At 40.4% G+C, this 6072-nt stretch overlaps 1 long non-coding RNA gene across 2 annotated transcripts in view; it reads right to left on the bottom strand.

Moving 5' to 3' along the window:
* The window catches only part of LOC127000635 (uncharacterized), an 86007-nt gene that overhangs the window by 20875 nt on the left and 59060 nt on the right, over positions 1-6072 (bottom strand). Inside the window, exon 2 of one of the 2 annotated variants that reach the window (XR_007754362.1) lies at positions 3563-4141. This is a non-coding gene — a long non-coding RNA (uncharacterized LOC127000635). Of the gene's footprint in view, positions 1-3562; positions 4549-6072 lie in introns of those variants that run through there. The other variant, XR_007754363.1, reaches the window with a different exon arrangement.

Consider the following 6072-nt stretch of genomic DNA (forward strand, 5'->3'; position numbering starts at 1 on the left):
AAAGTAGAATGTGAAGGAAATGAAAAGAAGTAAAGTAGAATGTGAAGGAAATGAAAAGAAGTAGAGTAGAATGTGAAGGAAATGAAAAGAAGTAAAGTTGAGTGTGAAGGAAATGAAAAGAAGTAAGTAGAATGTGAAGGAAATGAAAAGAAGTAAAGTAGAATGTGAAGGAAATGAGGAGAAGTAAAGTAGAATGTGAAGGAAATGAAAAGAAGTAAAGTAGAATGTGAAGGAAATGAAAAGAAGTAAAGTAGAATGTGAAGGAAATGAAAAGAAGTAAAGTAGAATGTGAAGGAAATGAAAAGAAGTAAAGTAGAATGTGAAGGAAAGGAAAAGAAGTAAAGTAGAATGTGAAGGAAATGAAAAGAAGTAAAGTAGAATGTGAAGGAAAGGAAAAGAAGTAAAGTAAGAAAATGAGAAGTAAAGTAGAATGTGAAGGAAATGAAAAGAAGTAAAAGAGATCAAGTTTTCAGTTGTTGTTTGGAAATATATTGCTCCTTAAAAAAGAGATGAGTTTTGCCTTCTGTAATCATTGAGAATTTGTCAGGAGAAACAACAATTTAACAGTGGATGATTTTTTTTGTACATAATTAAAACTGTGAGTGCAAAAAGAATCAGTTAAGTGACTCATAACATTTGAATCCAGTGACATTTATTTTCTTATCAAACTGGAGGGAAGGAAGAGTCAAAGATAAATGCCAAAATCCATACGAGAAGTCTTGATCCCGCCTTGAAAGCATAAGTTGCAGGAAAATTTGAAATGCTGAATAGATAAAGTGATGAAAGAGGTCGATTAGTTTGGAAACTGTTCAGTCCTTAATTCCCTAAAAAAAAAAAAAAAAAAAAACAAAAAATATCAAGGTCCCCATTAAGAAATAGGTACTAAGTTAAATTAAGCAATGAAATGTGCGTAAAATATTATATATGTAAAATATGGCTGCCGGCTTTTATTTCACAGGGATGTTAATGGCCAGAAAGCAGACTGTTAGAGCTCACTGGTGACGGGTGGCCAGGGACTTGGGACATGGGGGTGAGAGTGGAGAAGGAAGCCAATTTGTCAGTGATCATGCCTTCCCCCCCAAACCTCGGTTCCCCACAGGTCCCCAGGCTTGTGTTGGGGGGTAGGGGGGGGGCTGGAGTGGCGGAGGGGGAGGCGGACTTCTTGTAAAGAATTACCGAAGGGACATCTGGGTTACTGGTTTACTTTCCCCAGATAACTTATACCAAGCTCTTAATTAAGGAGAAGGGGGGATGAAGCACAGATTGGGACCTTCACTCATTACCCATCACAAATTCTCAATGTTTACAGAAGGCAAAACTCTTCTCTTGTTTTAGGATCATCATATTCTTTCTCTTTTTTCTCTCTCAAATAATCTAAGTAGAAATAAATGTCAAGAGCAAGAAATAATAAATCAAACTCTATCCACAGAAGCTTAAAATAAGACACGATTGCGTATAAAAAGAATTACATAGTCAAAAGAACCATATGATATTTCCATCCATTTCATGTATTAAGTTTTCAAGTGACATCTGGGTATTCCAAATATGTCGAGGCCGGTCTGGCATAGGCTCCCGGGGGTCCTTTCCTCCCCTCTGCTCTACCACAGAGTCCCAACACCTATCTCTTCCTCTCATATGTAAGCTATAGGTGACATATGAGAGGAAAAAAATGGGTGTTGGGACTGTGTGGCAGAGCAGAGGGGAGAAACTGACCCGCGGGAGCCAACGCCAAAACGGACTCGACAATTTGGTTTCACTATAATTTACTTTCCCCAGAAAACTGATACTATAATCAAGCTCGCAATGAAGGTGGGCGGTGGGAGGAGGAAGCACAGTTTAGGACTTCCACGCATTGCCCATCACAGCGGATCTCAGGGCAAGGGACATCCGGGTTACCACTGTTTTCTTTCCCCAGATATTATTTATTTATTTATTATTATGAAGCTCGTAATGAAGGGTGAGGGAGGAGGAAGCACAATGTAGGACTTCCACGCATTACCCATCATAGGGGATCTGAGGGCAAGGGACATCCGGGTTACCACAATTTACCTTCTCCAGATAACTTATGAAGCTCGTAATGAGGGGGAGGGAGGAGGAAGCACAATTTAGGACTTCCACGTATTACCCGTCACAGCGGATCTCAGGGCAAGGGATATCCGGGTTACCACAATTTACCTTCCCTAGATAACTTATGAAGCTCGTAATGAAGGGGGAGGGAGGAGGAAGCACAATTTTAGGACCTTCACGCATTACCCATCACAGCGGATCTCAGGGCAAGGGACATCCGGGTTACCACAATTTACCTTCCCTAGATAACTTATATATGAAGCTCGTAATGAAGGTGAAGGGCGGAGGAAGCACAATTTAGGACTTCCACCCATTGCCCATCACAGCGGATCTCAGGGCAAGGGACATCCGGGTTACCACAATTTACCTTTCCTAGATAACTTATGAAGCTCGTAATGAAGGGGAGGAAGGAGGAAGCACAATTTTAGGACCTACACGCATTACCCATCACAGCGGATCTCTGGGCAAGGGACATCCGGGCTACCACAATTTACTTTCCCTAGATAACTTATATATGAAGCTCGTAATGAAGGGGAGAGGGGTGAACTAGGCGGCGAATATCCTTGAACATAGCCCCGCGGATTTTTGGTAATGGGTGATTGTATACAGGCACCCTCCCAGCCTAAGCACGCCCTGATAGAAGATAATTGGTGGTAGGGATGAGAGAGTGAAGATTCATTACAAAAAGACAGTAGCTCACTCCTAATCTTCAATAAACAAGGGATTTTGACATTCTTGGATACTAGAGTTCATAGATTCTTATAGTTCTAAAATAGCATATAGGGTTCAAATAAGGCGCACGTGTGATAGGGATGATCGAGAGTGAAGATTCAATACAAAAAGACAGTAGTTCACTCCTAATCTTCAATAAACAAGACACAAGGGATTTTGACCTGATACTGAGTTCATAGATTCTTATAGTTCTAAAATAACATATAGGGTTCAAATTAGGCGCACGTGTGACAGGGATGAGACAGTGAAGACAAAAAGAAGACAGTAGTTCACTCCTAATCTTCAATAAACAAGACACAAGGGATTTTGACATTCTTTAGTAATGAGTTCATAGATTTTATAGGTCAGGGGATAACTTGAAAAGAGGCATAACTCGAAAAGTAGACATCTGCGACGGAAATGAGGTACAAAATCGTGCAATTCACTACATTTATCACCAGAAAAACATGAACCACGTCAAAAAATCGTTGGTTGGGTGAAACGGTAAATTGTCCGTCATTTTTCAGCGATTTCCAGGTTTTTCTCCACATTGATTTTTTTGACAAGCGACTGCCATTTTTCTATAGTTGCCTTCGTCATTCAGGGTTTGAGCGTTCTAGAATTGGCCTTTTCGTTTCTGCCTAAATCTTAAGCCAAATGAGATAATGACAATTCTTTTCTCATTTCCTGTAAAGTAGAAGATAATGACTTAGGCGGTTTGTTTATGAAGGTGACGATATTTTTCACCATATTGGAAGTTATGATAATTCTTTTCCTCACTCACCTGCAGGAAGTTCGCCGCGTCCAGGTGAAGAGAGGGACTCGGGAAGGCTGCGGGGAGTGTCCTGCGCGAGGTGAGAGGCAGTCAGTCCCGTGCCACCATTGCCAGATAAGCATCATATTTACCGGCGTCTGACCCAGAACTATTGCCAAGAAACACCAATAATTAACACTTTTAACGATAACTATATATGAAGCCAGTTATTGGGGTGGAGAAGACAGTTTTTGGGTCGGAAATCGGCAAACACAAGAGGCTGAGTAGGACAATCTGGCACGTTGTCAGGCAGGTTCGGTGCAACGTTGCCAAATTATCGTACTGAACCTCTCATTTACCCATTTCAGACCCCCAAAACTGTCTCCTGGGCAGCAATAACGAGAGCTATTTGTAGTTATCGTTAAAATAGTTAATTGCTGATGTTTCTTGGCAATAGTTACGCGTCAGAAACTGGTCAACACAATGCTCTGAGTACGATGATCTGGCAACGGTGGTTCGGTGTTCGCTGGCTCGCTGCTTCACGCCTCGGGTCGGTGAAGTCTCAGTCGGGAAGGGGAAGCGTTCTTGTCTCTTTTATTCGCCCGTTCACTGAAACAAAAGACTCGTTATAAAAAGATAATATATGCCACACCTTAACTTCAGTAAACACAAGAATGACTTAAAAACAAAACATTTTCTTCACACTAAATCTACTGAAAACAAGAGAAAAAATCCCTCACCCCTTAGCTCCAGTAAACACAAGAATGACTAAAAGACAACATTTGATTCACACCAAATCTACTAAAAAGAGAAGGACTGAAGATCGCTCACACCTAATCTTCAGTAAACACGACTCGTAATAAAAACATCAAATTTCACCTATCTTCAGTAAACACAAGACTTTATTACGAAAACATTTCACATCTAACCTTCAGTGAGCAATAAACTCGGAAAAAAACAGAACACCTCGCAACTAATTATAGCTACAAGATACATTATATAAAAAAAAAGCCATTCTTCACCAGACAAAACTCATTAATTTTTTTTCTATATTGAGTTTATAGATTTCCATAGGTCTTAAGTAACATTCTTGGCCATTAAAGAACACCATTAGAAATTGCTCAAGGGAAGAACAAAATCTCTCATAACAAGTGGCGATGCTAATTAAGTGAAACTGCGTGATGATTAGAAGTAGTTTAATGACCCCCTCCCTCCACCCACCACGTCGTTTTGTAGTTGTTTTTGTCGTATGTTCTGTCGTGTTATTTGCTAATGCGTCAGAATAGCCGCTTATTTGTGACAATTGCTCCTCCTCCTCCTCCTCCTACTACTACTACTACTATTACTACTACTACTACTACCACTACTACTACTACTACTACTACTACTACTACTACTACTACTACTACTACCACTGCTATTACTACTTTTACTTTATTACTGCATCACTTTGACAGATCCGGCAACACAGTAATAACAGCAACAGCAGAATTAATAAAACAACAGACCACAACAACAAAAGCAGTAGAGAGCGTTCTTCCCTCTTCCTCTCCCTGCGGTGTGTCAAAATTCATGAGTGGTCTCGTTTGTACATTCAGTGACTATATACCGCTGCTTCATGAAGACTACTTCCTGGTGCCGAAGAAACGTGGTATTATTGTTGCTGTTGTTGTTGTTATTATTATTATTATTATTATTATTATTATTACAATCATCATCATCATTACTACTACTACTACTACTACTACTACTACTACTACTACTACTACTATTACCACTACTACTACTACTACTGTTAATTTTCTCGTTATGATCATTAGTGGTATTAGTATTAGCATCAGTAGTTAGACAGTGGTAAGATAGTAAATGGTGTAGACCTACTTGTTAAGTAATGGTAATGAGAAAACATTTGGTGGTAGACAGAGGAAGGAGAAGAAGGAGAAGGACGAGGAGGAGGGAGAGGAGGAGGAGGAGGAGGAGGAGGAGAAGGAGGAGGAGGAGGCGGAAAAGAAGCAAGGATGAGGATAAGGAGTAGGAGGTTGAAAAGGAAGAAGGTGAGGAGAGGAAGGCCAGTGACCACCAAAACAGCCTGGCGCCGACAGCAGCAATTAAGGGTCGCTGCATCCTGACCTGACACCCGGACTGCCACGATGCCCCCTCCCACACACGTACAAGTAATGGCTAGGTATACGTCTGCTTACAAAGGGACAGGCGTGTGTGGATGCACTTTCAATAAAACAGGAAAATAAGAGCAAATGAGATACAAAGAAAAGGAAGAAAAAGAAATGAAAAGGTACTGTATTGTGTTACTACTACTACAACTACTACTACTACTACTTCTTTTTTCTACTACTTTTTAAACGGGCCTCCATCCATTAGAGTTGCGTTGTGAGCGGTATCTTTTCTCATATCCTTTCACAAAGCAATTCATTGGCCCCACCCCGCCAATGACTGTGGCCGACAATTATCTTTATTTTGTATTACAAACCTTACTAAACATATTATTCTTAAGCTAACAGAGCTTGTGGTTGATACGACTA

This window comes from Eriocheir sinensis, chromosome 19, assembly GCF_024679095.1.
Source record: "Eriocheir sinensis breed Jianghai 21 chromosome 19, ASM2467909v1, whole genome shotgun sequence".
NCBI classification, from domain to species: Eukaryota; Metazoa; Arthropoda; class Malacostraca; order Decapoda; family Varunidae; genus Eriocheir; species Eriocheir sinensis.